This window comes from Pleurodeles waltl, chromosome 1_1 (assembly GCF_031143425.1).
Source record: "Pleurodeles waltl isolate 20211129_DDA chromosome 1_1, aPleWal1.hap1.20221129, whole genome shotgun sequence".
Taxonomy (NCBI): domain Eukaryota; kingdom Metazoa; phylum Chordata; class Amphibia; order Caudata; family Salamandridae; genus Pleurodeles; species Pleurodeles waltl.
In genome coordinates this window covers 728,772,083-728,790,246 of record NC_090436.1, presented here as the reverse complement: position 1 = coordinate 728,790,246, position 18,164 = coordinate 728,772,083, and the positions used below count along the sequence as shown (strand labels likewise).

Genomic DNA, 18,164 nt, shown 5'->3' with positions numbered 1-18,164 from the left:
GATGCCAAAACTGGAGGGGAGAAGGTGGGGGGTGGGGGAGAAGTGGCCATAGTGCCAACTAGGTTTTTAGCCTTAAAATAGGACCTCAGGGAAGGCGTGATTCTCTGCTGTTGGGGGGGTGGGGGAAGTCTGCTTTTTCCTCCCCTTTGATATTTACTGAGCCGGGAAAAACATTTTTTTCCCTGGAATAATTTCACTTTCTTTTGCGATTTCTTTGGGAGAGATTCCTAAACTATCTCCCTGGGACCCAGAGATGCCTCCATCACTAAAAAGTCCCCCCTCCTCTTCCAAAACTTGGCGAGATAAAGATGCCCCCTTAAACTAGCAAGTGCAGCAAAATTTGAAGTGCCACCCCCTTCTCCCGGTACTTGGAAGACGGTGGTTAACTTATGTGATGTTTCAGGCTCCCCCAGTAAACGAGAGAAGGGGAGAGTCTCTTCCCCCTTCTTAGCTGGCAGCAGCCCCCTCTGTCTGCCCCACGTCGCTCCTCAGCTTGTGCTGCCTCTGCCGGGTGTGCTCCTGGTCGCGCCCCTCAGCATGACTCTGGACGTGAGGGTCCTGACCCTCCTCCCCTCAGAGTGGCTCTCCCCAAGTTACCGCCGCTCTCCCTCGTGGTCGTCTCCGTTGACTCTGGCATCCCGACTCGGGAAGAAACCTGCATCGGGACGCACTCTCACAGACGGATTTGGAGCGGCACATACCGCCAAAGAAGGTAAGCCTGGGGGAAGCAGGGGGAGACTGTAGCCCACATGACCGCTATGTCATAGGGCCCGTTCAGCGCCGTGACTAGCTCAGCAGCGTCTCTGCTGCTGGCCACCATGTTCTCCCTTCCCCCAATAATTGGCCATGTTGTGCACTCTTCCTGCCCTTGCACTGAGCCCAAGCGTGGAACATCCTGTGTGCCAAAGAGCCAATGCCGACCGTACGTCTTCTTCTATTTAATACATAAAATAGCATGAGAACTGCACTGGGATTAGATGGACAAGGTAAAAAAGCGCCCCTCCGAAGAAACAGAGGGCTTATTAGCTGGCCCGTCCCCTGCCTTCTAGGCAGAGTGGATTTAGAACTGAGAAGCCACATGTCAGGCTGGCCAAATTCAGAGACTGGTCAGTCTTTCATGCACACTTTAAGTACAGAGCTTTGCAGCTCTCCATGGCAACATCCTCGCCCCCTCAACTTCGTGATGGCATTCCCAATACACGTAATTGCAACCCCACAAAATGTGAGTATTTAAGAACACCACCAATTAGAATTCACAGTTCAGAGCATTATATTTTTAATTCCAGGGTGAGTTGTGGAAGAGGGCAATGGGTCAACGCCTTTCCGCTCCTTAAGAGAAACCGCTGCTGTCCTCCACTAAGCTCTAACTCCGACCCTTAGAAGTTGGCAGATGTGTTACTTTGTCACAACGGTGATGGATTTCCAGAATGCTGGAATCTAAATCCCATTGGATGTAATGGGATTTAGATTTCGTCGGACAGAATGTCCGTCACCGTTGTGACGAGTAACCTATCTTGCAGGTTCTAAATCAGGCCCTTAGAACCTGATGTTAGGGCCTGATTTAAAGTTTGACAGTTAGGGTTACTCTGTCACAAACGTGACAGATATCCTGTCTGCTGTATTACAAATCCATTATGTCCTGTGGAAATCGTAATCCGGCAGACAGGATAACTGTCACCTTTGTGCCAGAGTAACCAGTCTTCCAAACTCTAAATCAGGCCCTAAGCATTCTGACTGATGTCCATAGAAATACGCACATACCGATTTCTTTAAAAATATAGACAGATTGAAAACTGGAGAGCGAGCAGCTCTCTAGAAACAGAGACATTTGTGTTTCAAAGGAGTTTAAAATATTTAACATTAAAGAGGAAGATTTTTTTTCAATCTGCGACAAGATTTTGCGGCTGTTGCCCTAAAAGTGAGTGAAACCTGCTAACATATGTGATTTGATTTATGGCAGAAATACACACAGAACATGGATCTTGGCCACCTATAAGCTGTTGTCAGTGAGGTACTGTAGATTTACAAAGGGCATTGATCAACGAACATAGGCCTGGAACGCACTGCAGCTTTTTATTCTAATAAAAAACGTCATGTGCTTACCTTCATCATTCTGGGCATGTCACTATTCTGTCTGCATAATAACGATGAAATGTTTTAGACAGCGCTCCACAAGCCTCAACTGCAGTGGCTGAATGTGTAAATATTGGATATTAAATACTTAAAGGTAATCAGTCTCGAAAGGATTTGAACTCGCCACCTACAGTTTAATATGTTATGACAGCTTGTGTTCAACTTGCTCAGCCATCATTGACCGTTGACTGTGCTTTCCTTTGTTTTTTTCCATAGAGTGCTGCCATTCTGTCACTTCAGAGCATGCCAAAACACAACCCTCCTGGTCCAAACTTATAACAATACTATTAAAATCAGTGGTCGGGAGTTGATCGTAGTTCATACCTGTGCACAATAACTCCCTTACACTGCTTGACTTTCTTATAGAAGACAGTATGCCCTAAGGTCTTTTCCATCACCCAATACTATACCAGTCCACAAAAAGATATCAACCATCACCAACTGAACATGCATGGAATAACTGAAGATATTTGCCATATGCCACTGGCCAACAAAAAACTTTAACTAAGTCTACCACTGTAGGTCCCAACAGACTACATACAATGAAAGCTTCTTGACATGTCACAGTGACAATTAGATATGAGATGATATTAAAAAAGTAAACACCAGCAGATCTGTGCACCATTTCTCCCTCCAACCTATGCCTGCTCAGCACTATAAACAAAATATCATTGAAGGGATAACCCAGTGAAGTAATCAACTAAGAGTCAAGAAGTTCCATAAATGGACCTGCAAAGCTGCATGAAGATGCCAGCTTACTGAAAACCATCAAATTTGTATCTCTCGTTCACACTTTTTCAAACATCACAGTGCTGAGTGATGTGTTCTACAAAACGATAATCGCACATCACGGTCCTCACGCACAATATGGAAACACTTCCCAAAAAGGATCAAATTAAAGATAACACCCTGACAACCACACACCCTACTGAGTTGCAGGAAATTGTGCTTTTGGTTGAGGGGGTGAGACCCCTTGTCAAGCAAAAACCACATCCCCTGTCAGGGTGATCTATGAATTTCTCTAAATTATCCTTTGCTAAACCCTCTGGTAGCGTGGCATAAAAGCAGTCAGGCTTAACTTAGAGGCAATGTGTTAATGGAGCACTCAAAAAAAGTAATAAAGTGAAAACACAACACAGGACGAATCCCACACCAATTTAGAGAGCTATAGTAAAATGTACTAAATGTTTTGATACCAGAACAACAAAAACCCAATTAGTAGAACCAGAGTTATGATTTTTTAAAGTTTTAGTAAAAACGAGCACCTAAAAGATCAATGTGCCAACCATGGGCCTCTAGTCGCACAAGACCAGAACAAATCTGAAAGTTATGGCCAGCTGCAGTGGAGTGTGGTTCAAATACACAAAGGGGATTGGGGCTGGTCTTCACTTAGCTTGGACTTAGAAGAATTTTTGAAGAACAATTGTCTGAGAAGTTAAAGTTCACCGGGGCTGGCAGTGTCCGAGGAAGAGGCGTCATTGCCAAGGAGCCACTGGAAGAAGCTGCGGTGAAGATTTCTATGTTTGGACTTAGGCCCAGATGTAGTAAGGCCCAATGTAGTCCTTGAGTCATGTAAGACGAGGCAAGGTAACGCAAGGGCTTAAGGCAGTTTTTCGCCGCTTGGTTGGGGCAAATGCTGCGCTACATCACCCTGTGTGACGCAGCAAAAACTTTATGCAAGGTGGATGTTCCCACACAAATTCCAACGCAACAGTAACAAAGTGGGATTCACAAAGATTTTGCTGCATATGATACAGCAACAATGCCAATGTGTCAGAATGCTATACGTGGACAACACAGATGCAAGCGATGATGCAAGGGCATGAAAATACCTACCACACTCAGGCAAACTTTTTTAGCCATGGAGGTAGTTATTCCTCTACAGTGTGCTGGTCTGTGTCAATGACAGCTACAGCGAAGGAGCAGATATCCAGGCAAGAGTCACCCTCATAGATGTCAGGAAGCAGGAGGTGATTTGGTTCTAAAGACTCAAGAAGGTAAGCACTCTGGAGTTTTTGCAGAAGATTACCTCAAGTTTACAGCCAACAACAGGACTGTCTATTGCCATACCAACACATGCGGAACTGTTGGCAGTACTCCATATGTTGGTTCTGGATCCTTTCAGAAGACATCAGCCATGTTGTCTGGTATATGTCAGTGTGCTTTTTCCACTTTTCTGCCATCTGCACTGGATGCAGTCATCAAAATAACTCCACAATACCTGCATTTCCCAAAAACAAGCACTGGCAAAGCCAATAGGTCTCACCTATGCAAGAGCTATTGGATTTGCCAATGTGTTTTAGCCATGTTGTACCCCAGTGCAGCTCCAGTTCAGCATAGCCAAAAGTTAGAGGCATAGAGGAGAGTGTCATGGTGTGGTGCAGAGTGGAATGGCAAAGAGTGGAGTAGAGTGCTGTAGAGTGGAGTGGCAGAGAGTGTTGTGTATTGGAGTGGCATAGTGTGGAGGTGCGTAGGGTGGCATACAGTAGAGTGGACTGGTGTAGAGTGAATTGGCATAGAGTGTTGCAGAGTATAGTGGTGTAGAGTGGAGTGTTGCAAAGTATAGTGGTGTAGAGTGGAGTGTTGCAGAGTATAGTGGTGTAGAGTGGAGTGCCATTGAATTAAGTGGCATATAATACAATGTCCTTGAATGCAGTGGCATAAATTAGAGTGGTGCATAGTACAGTGCAGTGGTTCAGAGTGCAGTGGTACAAAGTGCAGTGGCACAGAGTGGAGTAGCACAGAATAGAGTGGTGCAGAGTAGAGTGGTGCAGAGTAGAGTGGTCAGGGTAGAGTTGAGTAGAGTGGCTTAGAGTGCAGTGGCGTAGAGTACAGTGGCATAGGTGTCGAGTGATGCAGAGGGTAATGGCGCAGAGTAGAATCAAGTGGCGTAGAGTGCAGTGGCATAGTGTGCAGAGTAGAGTTAAGTGGCATAGAATGCAGTGGCATAGAGTGGTGCAGAGCGGAGTGGCATAGAGTGGTGCAGAGTAGAGTATAGTGCTGTAGAGTGCAGTGACATAGAATACAGTGGCGTAGATTGGAGTATTCTAGAGTGGAGTAGTGCAGAGTAGAGTGGCGTAGAGTTCTGTGGTGGGGAGTGCAGTGTTGCAGAGTAAAGTGTCAGGGTGCATTGGTGTACAGTGGAGTAGAGTGGCGTAGAGGGCTGTGGCGTAGAGTACAGTGATACAAAGTAGAGTGCAGTGACATAGAGTGCAGTTGTGTAGAGTGCAGTGGCTTAGAGTGGAGTGGCGTAGAGTGGTGTACAGTGGTGTGGAGTGCAGCGGTGTAGAGTAGATTGTTTCAGAGTAGAGTGAAGTGGCGCAGAGTGGAGAGGTGAATAGAGTGGCATAGAGTATAATGGTGTAAAGTGGTGTAGTGCACTGGCAAAGAGTGCAGTGGTGCAGAATAGATTAGAGTGGTGTTCAGTAGATTGGCATAGAGTTGAGTGTTACAGAATAAAGTGCATTGGCGTAGAATGTATTGGCATAGAATACAGTGCGGTGAAGAGTTCAGTGTTGCAGAGTGGCGTAGAATACATTGGCTTAGAGTGGAGTTGTACATAGTATATTAGTGTGGCCGAGAATAGAGTGGTGTAGAGTGCAGAGGCGAAGAGTGCAGTGGTGTAGAGTAGAGTGGCAAAGCGTGCATTTGCATTGAGTACAGTAGTACAGGGTAGAGAAGCATAATGTGAAGTGATGTAGAGTGCAATGATGTAGAGTGAAGTACTGCATACTGCAGTGGTGTGGAGTGATGTAAAGTGGAGTTCTGCAGAGTAGAGGGCAAGGGTGTGGAGTGGTGCAAAGTAGAGTGGAGTGGAGTGGAGTAGAGTGGAGTATTCATGGTGTGGTTACTCACTTCCATTACAGACAACACATTTGCAGTTGAAATGACCATCACATTTGCACAGACATACAGTTTTACTAATAAAACTATACAGTGCACAGACAAAAATGTGTGGAAATTGCATTACTTAGTGTGATGATTTGTTTTGTCACATACCTTCTCTCACTTTGAAGTCAGAAAAAGAAAATTAAACAAGCACCCCCAGAAGACACCACCTGATATTTGACCTCAGTCTTTGAATGCACAGCGTATGTGATGAGATAAGAAAAAGATTTCCAGGCTTGTTTACAGAAAGGGGGCACTTGGAAGGATACTGTAAATGAAGTTTGGACAAGAGAAAGTACGAACTCCAGCTGGACAGCCTAAAACAAAGAAAGCCAGCAAATGGAGAACAAGAAAATGGGACTTACAAACCACTAAGCTAATGACGAGCAATAGGCAGAATGCATACCTTGGTCAGCTTTCTGTATGTCCCACATATGTCTTTAGCAAATCAGACAGCTGCACTGTTGTGTAGGCTGTGACCTAACAAGTTAAAAGCAAGTTAACACAGTGCAAGGCTTCTATGAAATTGCTGGTTTTCCTCATGTGTTGGGAGCAATTTATTGCATGAATGTGAGATTAGTGCCACCTGCAGCCACTGCACATATGTATAAAAATGTGAAGCATAACTGTTCCATCAATGTACAGCCAACTGTAGACCATAAAGTCATATTCACCAATATAGTAGCCAAATACCGAGGAGGTGCCCTGATGCCTACATATTTAGACACTTCATCACAAATGAGCACTTCCAGAATCATATATATGGACAAGGACTTCTGATTGGTAAGTCTGACACATCTAATAGATTTTGTGAGGATATGAACTAGAATTACTAATATCCATTTATAGTAATAATTATAAAGTGTTGCATTTATTCACAATGAGTGGTACAAAATCAAATACAATATTTAATTGTATACCATTCTGTGTATAGTGTAGGTAAAGTCTACAAAACTGAATAGTGTAAAACTGATTGAATGAAATGCATCTACCAAATGTGCTATTCATGTGTGCAATTATGACAAAGATGTTATGTGTACAAAGCACTTGAAATAATGCATACAACTTAAGAATGGGGTCTCTAGTTGGCAGTCAGTTTACACCCTGTCCAAGTTGTGCCTCTCACTCTAGTCAGGGTAAGGGAGGTACACAGCTCAAATAACCCCTGCTCACCCCCTCGATAGCTTGGCACAAGCAGTCAGGCTTATCTCAGAGCCAATGTATAAAGTAGTTGTACTAACACACACAGTAACACAGTGTAAACACTACAAAAGAACTCCACTCCGGTTTGGAAAAATAGCCAACAATAATCTTAATTAAACAAGTCCAAAACGACAAACATCCAACATACACAAGCAAAGATATGATCTTTTTAAAGTAACAAAAGTCTTAATCCGTAGAAATCAATGGATGTGTTGTTTCAGCACAAAGTACCTGGTATGCATAAAAAATAAAGCCACACTGGTGAGCATGCCTCAGAAAAGCAAGCAATGCATCGATTCCTTACTCGCAAGTGAGGCAGTGTGTAGATACTTTCTCCGCTAGGTAAGCAATGCATTGATTCTTTCCTCGCAAAGAAGGGATCCGTTGATTTCCAGACAAGCAGTCTCAGGTCTGTGAAATGATATTGAGGATTTTGACGCCAAGGGTTGATGCGTGCAAAGATTTTGGCGCACTCTGCGAAGGATCTGCGTTGAGAACAGGCGCTGCATCGGTTCTCCAGCCGCAAGGCAGTGGCTGCATTGAATCTTCAGCTGTGGGACAGGCGCTGTGTCGATTTTATCTGACACGCACACACAGATTTTCCCCGCAAGTTACCAGCTCCCACTTCTAAGGCTTAAGGGACAGGATTTGCATCACTTAGCAAGTCAGGAGTCTCAGCAGAAGAGCCCAGGCACTGGTAGAGGAAGTCTTTGATGTGCCTGAGACTTCACAACAGTGGGCAAGAAATCCCTTGGAGAAACTTCACAAGCAGGTTTTCAGAAAGCAAAGTCCAGTTCTTTCCCTCTTAAGGTAGAAGCAGCAGGCCAGCACAGCAAAGCAACAGGCAGAGTGGCAGGTCCTCCTCAAGTATCAAGCTCTTCTCCTTGGCAGAGGTTCCTCTTGATCCAGAAGTAATCTAAAATTGTGGGGTCAGCAGTCCAATACGTATACTCATTTCTGCCTGTGAAGTAGGCAAACTTCAAAGGAAAGTCTTTGTAGTGCACAAGACACCACCTCTTCCTTGTCCTGCCCCAGACACACACTAGGGGGTTGGAGACTGTATTTTGAGAGGACAAGCACAGCCCCCTCAAGTGTAGGTGACATCTCCTCCCTCCCACTCTAACCCAGGAAGACTCATCAGGAAATGCAGGACACACCTCATCTCTCTTTGTGTCACTGTCTAGAGTGAATTCACCAACAGCCCAACTATCAATCTGGCCCAGACGTGTATTCAACAGCCAGGCAGAGGCACAGAATGGTTAAGCAAGAAAATGCCCACTTTCTAAAAGTGGCATTTTCAAACTCACAATCTAAAAACCAACTTTACCAAAAGATGCTTTATTAAATTGTGAGTTCAGAGACCCCAAACTCCAAATCTCTATCTGCTCCCAATGGGAACTGCACTTAAAAGATAACTCAAGGCTATCACCATGTTATCCTGTGGCAGAGGTAGGTCTTGCAATAGGGAAAACCAAATTTAGCAGAATTTCACTATCAGGACATGTAAAAACACTAGTAAGTGCCCTACCTTTTAAATACACTGCACCCATCCCATGGGGCTGCCTTGGGCCTACCGTAGGGGCGACTTACATGTAGTAAATAGGAAGGTTTGGGCCTGGCAAGTGGGTACACTTGCTAGGTCGAACTGGCAGTGCAAAACTCCACACACAGACAATGCAGTGGCAGGCCTGAGGCATTTTTACAGTGCTACTCATGTGGGTGGCACAGCCAGTGCTGCACGCCCACTGGTAGCATTTGATTTACAGGCCCTGGGCACCTCTGGTGCACTTTACTAGGGACTTACCAGTAAATCAAGTTTGCCAATCATGGATAAACCAATCCACAATACAATTTAGACAGAGAGCACTTGCACATAAGCACTGGTTAGCAGTGGTAAAGTGCCCTGAGTACCAAAACCAGTAAAAATGAATTACAGCACAGGATCCATAAAGAGGGGATCAGAAGCAAAGAAAAAGTACAGGGAAACCACAGCAAGAGCTGCCAGGTCTAACACAGCCTGATTTAGATCTTGACATTAACGGTCCCACCACAGGTTTTCTGTCAGAAAACTTGTCCGCAGCCTTGGTAGTCGCCTGCCCAATTTAGATGTTGGTGGGACCATAGGAAAAAGACTGCACATAGCCACCTGACTCTGCTGTGAATCTCCAGCCACCTCAACAGCGGCATTGGGAATAGGCGCTGACAGTGGGACTCCAGCCACCTTTACCACTGAGCAGATTTGGATGTGCCTTACCACCAAACCAGTTGTGGCGGTCCGACCTCCATACCTGAGTTGGCGGATTGGAGGGGAAATGGTGTACAAACCTACCTTTTTTCACCCATTCCACTTCTGTTTTTCGACTGAACATGCCTAGACAAGACCTCCCGTTACTGCTGCCACTGGACCATGGAAAAAACACAAAGTGTCAGCCTCCATACATAAAGGTAGGGAACCTGCATTGGCTGTGTACGTTGCGTGGTCACTGCATATGCACTCAGAACCACTGCACTCATATATATGTCACTGTATTTTTCTTGAACTACTGTGACATGCATATGTTGGGAGATATTTGAGTGGGACAAGGATGGGACACACTGATACATGACACATATCGCACACATACACAACTGTTATTCTGGTGTCAGTATTTATTGCCAATTGAATGCTAGCACCACAGTGACATTACATTCACACCTGTCGTATATGTCAATGTGTGCACATTGCAAGGGGACTTGTACCTATGATGTTGTGCTTCCAGTTGTGTATGTGAGTCAGTACGTTTATCTGTGTGTGTGTGTGTGTGTGTGTGTGTGCAATTGGATTTGCTGTTTGATGCAGAGAGAGCTGGAGCGTGTGATGTGGTTGTGTCTGTGTATGTGCCACTTGCATGTGTCTGATGTCTGTTGTGTATGTTTGGTGGTGTGTTGTGTTGCTGTGTGCAACATTCAGGTGAGTGTTTTTTTGTGTGGTTGTCATGATGTGTGTAGTTGTGCTTGTGTGTGGGTGTGTTTGTGTAGATGAGAGTGTGGTTGTGTTGGTTGTTGTGGTTGTGTTGTGTGTGGATGCAGTATCAATAAAGTATTAAATTATGTCTGAACAAAAACAATACAAAATGTAAAGCACAAATGTTTGTACATGACTAGATCGTAATCATTCACCCAAAAAATTATTGAACTTGTGGTTTCCATTTGTTGACACATGTCCTGTATCGTGTATGTGTCACTTAAAGTTATATGTGAAGACATGGAAGGAATGTGCTGTGTTGTTAATTAGACTCCATGGGAAAATCAGGGAAATAATGTGTTACATAGGGGAAATGTCCGGAACAATGACGCCTGAATCACGACAACGTTGTTAACGCAAGCAGAACCACGCTTGCGTTAACAATGACTCCCTTTTTCTATGCCTTATCCACACATGTGCTGAACAATGCACATACGTGGTTAAGGCAGAGAAAAAGGGAGTCAGCATCGGGAGAGGTCGTGGTCAGGTAAGTGGGGTGGGGGTAGTTTTGTTTTTAGAGGGGGTGAGGGGTTGAAGTAATGTATTTAGGGCGGGAGGGGTCTGGTTTTTAGGGGCAGGGGGTCGGGGTAATTTTTGTTTTTAGGGGCGGGTCGGGCGTGGTTAGGTAAGTGGGCTGGGAGAGGGTTGGGGTAATTTTTAGGGGTGGGGGTGGTTGGGTTATTTTTTTTTAAGGGGTGGGGTGGGGTGGTGCTGGGAGCTCGGGGTAGTTTTGTTTTTAGGGTGGGGGGTGGGGGTACTGTTGTTTTTAGTGTGGGGTAATGTTGATTTTAGGGGTGTGGGTAATTTTGTATTTAGAATGGGTGGGGGGCAGGTTTTTAGGAGCAAGTGTGGAGGGTCGGGAAGTTTTGTATTTAGTATGAGTGGGGAGGTCAGGTTTTTAGGGGCATGGGTAGGGGGTCGGTAATTATATTTTTAGGAGCAGGGTAGTTTTATTCTTGGGGGTGGGGACAGTTGTTGTTAGAGTGGGGGTTGAGCTAGGTATTAGGGCTCAGGGTGGGTGGTAGGTATCAGGGTAGTTTTTAAGGGTGTGTGGGGTATCAGGGTAGTTTTACTTTTGAGGTGGGGTCGCGGTAGTTTTATTTTGTGGGTGGGGGTCAGGGTAGTTTTATTTTTAGGACGGTGGGGGGGTCTGGATAGCTTTTGAGGCGGGTGGGAGGTCGGGGTATTTTTGTTTTTAGGGGCTTGGTAGTTTTGGGGTGGAAGTCAGTTGTTTTTAGGGTGGCTGGGGGGTTGGGGTAGGTTTTAGGGCTCAGGCTGGGTGGGTCGTATTGGGGTAGTTTTTAGGGGTGGATGGAGGTGTCGGGTAGTTGTCTTTTTAGAGCGGGTGGGAGGATGGCATGTGAAAACCATGCACACCGTTCCACACATGCCTTTACTAGGCATGCCTGTACAACAAAAATGAGTTGTAAAGGCATGCTTGGTAAAGGCATTTGTGGAAATAACACAGTCGTTGTTCCGACCTCGTTATTGAGGCATGCGTGCTCAGTGAATGCGTTGTTCCATCATACATCTATTCTATAGACTTAACAATTACATGCAATACCAAATGATTGTTTTAAGTTATGTGAATTGCAGTACGTAAACAAATGCTCTGTAGGTGTCAGCCACTGTAACCAAAGCACATATACTAGTATATATTGTGTGTGTTTATGAAAATACCAGAACACTAAGTAAAAGCAGTATCTAAAACAGGATGAATATGTAGTCGACTTGTACAGATTGTCTGCATAGTCTAGGAGAATTGCTCCATTGAGCTATGGTAGATTAAGATATGTAGATCATACAGGGAAAATCAACATTCAATACAATCATATGTTACAAAATTCTATTCACCCATAGAGCAATCATACTACCATAGCAAAGCCTAAGTAGAAGAGAAACTATTTTGTATATGCCTCCTAAACTATCATAGAAGCAACATGTATGTATCACTTATGAACTACTCCTCTAGTATATTTCTGTCTCTCTCATCAGGTGATCAAAAGTATGGTGTCCAAGCATGGATGATGGCTCCTCTCAGCCAACCACAGACCGAGGCACAAAGGAAGTACAATACATCAGTGCAGAAAACAAGAAATGTAAGTAATGTAAATGAACTAACATTTGGGGATGGTGGAAATCCAGATTCAAAATCTTGTGGTGGGAGAAGGTTCTACATATCCCCACACAATATATGTGTCAGAACACTTCTACAATGGGACTCCTCTTGTCCAGAAACAACTGAGGAAAAAGAAGATGAGGACATTGTACAGTCTGTGGAACAGTAGTCATGTAGAAATTATTTGCTGTAAATGTTTTTCAATGATTAAAATTCTTACCATGTGTCCTCATGAATGTTATTCAGCACATGTATTGCAAATAAATCATGCATGGTCAAACAATTATATTTTCTTTTTTGCATCAAACCAATGAATTGTGTAAATGTTGTAGAACATTCATTTGAGTTACCAATATGTGAATGGAATCCTGTTGGGACAGGAAAGTCCTCTGCATGGTAAAGAGGTTTACCCTTGCATGAGTGCTCAACTGAGCTGTTGTCTGGATTCCTAATGTTGATTTTTATTTGTTATAGGCAAACACGGATCATGCATGTGCGCCATGACATAGGCCTTTCTCACAGATTGCAGTCTTTTTGAACCAGGACTGGTGCTCAAAGTGCTACTCTCATAGTGGTGGGAGACTACCGCCTTCACCAGAATTTAAGCAGCATGAGCACAGTGGTGACAGTAGACCATGTAGTGATAAAGAGTAGTGCACAGGACCTTTTTTGCCCTGTGTCATTGGAGTAAGGCCCTCAGACCCACTCACCTTTTAAAAGTTCCACTGCTGTGTGCTTAACTCATCCTCTGCCTACATCAAGTAGATGTGGGGTGCTGCATAGCACAGGATTAGTGACTGCATGGTTGTATATGTGCTTGGGAAGTGAAGGTTAGAGTAGTACAGTTAATACATGTGAGATTAGTGCATGTGCTGAGTGTATGTATGTCTGTGAGGAATACATGACATTACAGATATAGTGCTGTGCCGTGCATGCACAATGAAAGTACTTGCTAGGTGTATGCATGCTTATGTGAAGTACAATACACGAAGGGTGAAGTGTTGTGCAGCACACATGGTGAGTGTGTGCTGGCAGTGTGTATATTTGTAAATAACAAACCATGAATAAAGATAGAAAAGCTTCAGTCCTGAACAGTGTGTGCAGATTGAGTGTATGTACTGAATGCATGTGTACATGTAATGGTACAATGTATAGAGGTAACAGTGCTGGATTGAAAGTGTGCTGTGAATGTGCACTGAGCGTGTCTGCAATTGTACATTATATCGAGGACCCAGGGTCTATTTTGGGGAGCCCAGGCCTGCCTGGTGAAGCCATGAGGAGGAGAAGAGAGGAATCTCCAGAGACAGATTTGTGTATTATTGTATTCCTGCAAGCTGGGTACGACATACACTGGAGGGAAAAAGAAGAGACACCCTTTGCACTGCAAAAGACTGCTCTTTGATTCAGTAACAGATCACAAGGAAGGGGCCAGGACACATCTCAGGAAGGAGACAAGGCTGATAAGGAAATCATAAAGAATAGGGCTGGGGTGTGGGATTAACCTTTCAATGCACATATCACTGTGGCTGACATCAAAGTATGAACTCTGGTCGTGAGGCAAAGAACAAAGAGAGAAGTGTTAACTTCAAAAGAAGCAGAACCCAACATAAAACTTCACAGACTCAGACCCTAAGTCACACTTGGTGTCAGGAAAATCTAAGAAGTAGAGGTTAAGTCCCCCAAAATTTGCCATCTGCCAAGCAGCCAGAGGGGTGTGTGAGAAGGGGAAGCTCTGCAAGACTTCTGCCTATGACCAGGACTGGAGGCCAAGGCATGCTAGTCTCCATCCTGGGTAAGGGGACATGACCCAGGACACCAAAATCACCTGGTCAGGAGCCTGAAGCACCATTGTCTGCCTGTATGCAAAGACCGATGTGCCCTGTGAGGGAGAACAGAGCATTGCAGGGAATGAGGTCCAGTAGGGAGCCCTGCACAATGACTCCCTGAGCTAGGTGTGAGGCTATTTAGCGATCAGCCTGTTGCCCAAAGTTCAGTATCTGCTCTGTGACCCTCGTATGCCAGGAGAGGGCTGCCTTCTTTTGATCCTTAGTGGAAGCTGTATGCAGGAAGCACAAGGCTGCAACTCTACATTGCGCTGACCCTGTATGCCAGAGGGGTTCACGTTGAACTGATCTTTGGCCAGGATCACAGGACTTGTGACTGCTGAATTTGTCAACCATGTATGCCATGATGGGCTGCCATAGTGTGGGCGATCACATCAGGATAGTCTGTGCCTGGATCGTGATTACTGCAACAACCCCAAACCACTTTGCCTTTACTGTTTGGGTCCCCCGGACTAGAGTAGTTCTGTTGTGACTAGCAGGTCGAGGATGCATGCTGTGAACTGCACCTGGCAAAGTCCCAGAGACTCACACATATCCCACCAAGGACACTGTACCTGTGTTGGAGTTGTGGTCAGTAGCTGGAGAATCACACCAGCATCTCCATCTCTGCTAGAGGAAAGAGCAACTTACCTATGTGTCTGCTGAGTGGGAGCAGCTCTGATTACTGGAACGGAAAAACAGTGCAGCTTGACTGAGACAGATATACTGCCGGGTGTTAGCACATCGATGCGCAGCCCGACTTTGCCATACAAGAGCCAAACTCAAAAGAGTCTGAGGAGAGGGCAATCAATGCATCGCTAAATACTGCCAGACCGCCGGAGGGGAGAAGAATGGACTGGGATTTTGGTGCCCCAGGAGACTTGCTGATAACGGTGTTGTGGTATCATATACATTTTTGACTAATTCCTAGTGAGTCAAAGGGAGAACCCTTGAGGTCGGCCTAATAGTTCGCATTCTCTGGATGTGGCCACTATTGATGGGGAAGAATCCTAAACACAGTACACAAAGGCTGGTGGCATAGGGAATTGCCTGATAACCACTGACCTCTAGGTGGACTGTATTATAGCTTCTGAATGTTGCATGGCTTTGCATGTGTAGAATTAGGAATACAAATATTTATGTTTACGTATAAAAACAAGGTTTGGACTGGGCATTGGCTTACTGCTCGTACTGTTTACACTTTGACATATGAATCAAGTTCATTGACCTGTATCTACATCCCCTCGAGCTGGCCTTGACTGTTTGACTACAACTACCTCTGAGAGTCAAGTGCAGAAGTGTTACTTCACCCAGTTGCTCAGGATGCTTAGTAGATCAGGCTCAGGGACATCAGGAGTAAAAGTCTTCAACCACCACTGTTGGGCCCAGTAGCCCCTGTGTGCCCATGCCCACTTGAAAAGATTTCTGACAAATCCTTACCCGCATTGCAAGAGCTGTAGTTTCAGCTAATCATCCACATGCCAAGTCTGCAGCTAGAGATAAGCACATGTGTGATGTGTGGAAGTGTGATGGTTGCTGAGTAGAGTCATCTTAGTGGCCTCAATATAGTTCAATATGTCCTTGATCTGACATAAATGACATCTTGGTTGTACTGAAAAGGTTGACTCACATTGTAATGATGGAAAGTGGCATGGTATGAGACTGCCATACACTTCATGTTCCACGCAGAACGTGCATAACATAAAAAACCCATAAGAAGTGATGGGAGCTGATGTAATAAATTATCTCCAATAATGCTTGTAAACACACCTCCTGTCAATAACAGTATGTTTATTTGGTGATGAAATTGAATTATGTGCTCTCCTACTACAATTTGTTTAACTTATGAACCCATAGGCATGCAGTCAGAGGGGTATATATTTTCGAAAATATTTGCATGGGTGTTGAGTAAATTTAGTGTCCCCAATGCAACATACTTGTTGCCATGTACCAAGCCATGCTTAGACACTTTGGCCCATATTTATACTTTTTTAGTGCCACATTTGTGCCGCTTTTTAACTCAAAAGCAGCTCAAACTTACAAAATACAATGGTATTTTGTAAGTTTACACAGCTTTTGCGTCAAAAAATGGCACAAACGAGGTGCTAAAAAAGTATAAATATGGACCTTTGTATGGAAATGCGTGTTTAACAAACTAAGACAATAATGTGAAGCACTGCACAGTGCTTTCATGTTTTATCTTGCATTGGGAAGGCCTTCCATTGTTCCCATCTAAACGTCTAAGTTCACCTTTGTGAATCGGGCCCTATGTGTCCACCTGCATAGAGTGACATCCCACAAACTTCAAATGATTACACCTTTTTTAGCAGGGCTGCTGTGGGACAGGATCAACAATTAATGTTTCCCCACTTAATATATCATTATTCAAAGTCATGATGTCTGGTCTTATCAAAGCATCATACTGCAAAAGGACCGAAATGTAGTCAACCTGTAAATTATTACAGTCAAATAAACACATTCTCTAACATATGTGACTAACTGTGTGTATCAGATACTTATGGGATCTGCACACACTAGGGAGCTCATAATTCATGTAGACTCAATTCATGTAGATTTGTAACTATTTTCATGCAAAAAGACATTGGAGGAACATTAAATCTACAGAGCTCTGTCACCATCTTGAAGAGGAGAATCATAGACATACCTACGAGTGGGATAGAAATTGTATATAGCTCATATTATGCAGTACCTCAAAGTAGACTGTTTATGGTTTCATAAGACAGTCCATTATGCACATGAGTATATCTAAAAATATAACATGGTGAAATATGTGTCTTCCAAGGCAATCATAAAGGACATTGGTATTTCATGTCATTCGACAGGAAGACCAATTTTCTGAGGTAAAAATGTATACGCTTACCACATACACTTTGCAGTATGGCCTGTAGTGGCCAGGTTTACAGAAATTTCACACAATGCAGTGCACCAAGTTAACTTCCTTTACTGTGTTGCCTAATTCCTTACTGGGGGCCTCATTTTAGTTTGGCGGGAGGCAGAGGCAGCCCGCCAAACTCCTTAGGATGGAAAACGGCCACTCCGGTTTTCCACCCTCCAGCCCTATTATGAGTTTTCCGCTGGCCCAGTGGGTGCAAACAATGTTTCCACCCACTGGCCCAGTGGAAACACCACCACATCATTGACGCTGAATCGTAATTGAGCCGGCGGCAATGTTGTGGAGTGATGACGCAGAAAAGAAGGACTAACAAATATTCATATATCATGTAATCAAAATCGTATAAGGTTGTGTGATTTTAGCAAAGAAAAATAATGTACGTGGGAAATTGTGCCCATGGGGTTGTTCCCCATTATTATAAACGAGTTTAATTAATCATGAAGAATTGAAAATGTAGTAATCCGTCATAATTGCAAATGTATTCTATGATTTTCTTGTCGAAACTGTTATATGCTTAGCTTAAATTTAGCAGAGGCTTTGGCCTAGTTGCCTGGTTTCAAATTTAACTGCGTGGTTTTCACTTGTATTAACAAAGACATATTATTTTACTTTAAGGTTGTATTTTTCCAGTAGAAATGACTAATACACTTATCTCAAGGTTTCGTGCTAGGCTAGTTTCATCCCTTTGAAGCAAGGTCAGTTTCTGCAGGTGCAGACAATAAAGACACTGAGATAAAATTAATTGGCAAACTTTGTTGCAACTTGTGTTCCAAGGCCACCTTATGCATAAATGAGTACTAGGAGAAAGACACTATTCATTGGTCAAAAGGAAGCCACCCTATGAACCCTCCAATGGAAGACCCTGAAGAATTTGGAATGTTTCTTATTTAAACCCACCAGACAAAGAGAAGTCAGCCATTTTCTTTGATGACATTTTGAAGCCTAATTCAAGAAGCCATTTTGAACGACCCTTTGATGCCTTTTCTCTGTCGAAGAGAAAGAGACTTTAAAGAATTCTCACCCTAGAGACTTTAACTTTAATTTTGCCCCATCCTGTCCATGCAGCAACTTTTGCCCCAT

General features: G+C 44.0%; 1 long non-coding RNA gene across 1 annotated transcript in view; it reads left to right on the top strand.

Moving 5' to 3' along the window:
- Window positions 1-420: 420 nt before the first annotated feature.
- The window catches only part of LOC138287009 (uncharacterized), a 37,266-nt gene continuing 19,522 nt past the window's right edge, over window positions 421-18,164 (top strand). Inside the window, exons 1-2 of the long non-coding RNA XR_011202168.1 lie at window positions 421-712; window positions 12,224-12,327. This is a non-coding gene — a long non-coding RNA (uncharacterized lncRNA). The remainder of the gene's footprint in view (window positions 713-12,223; window positions 12,328-18,164) is intronic.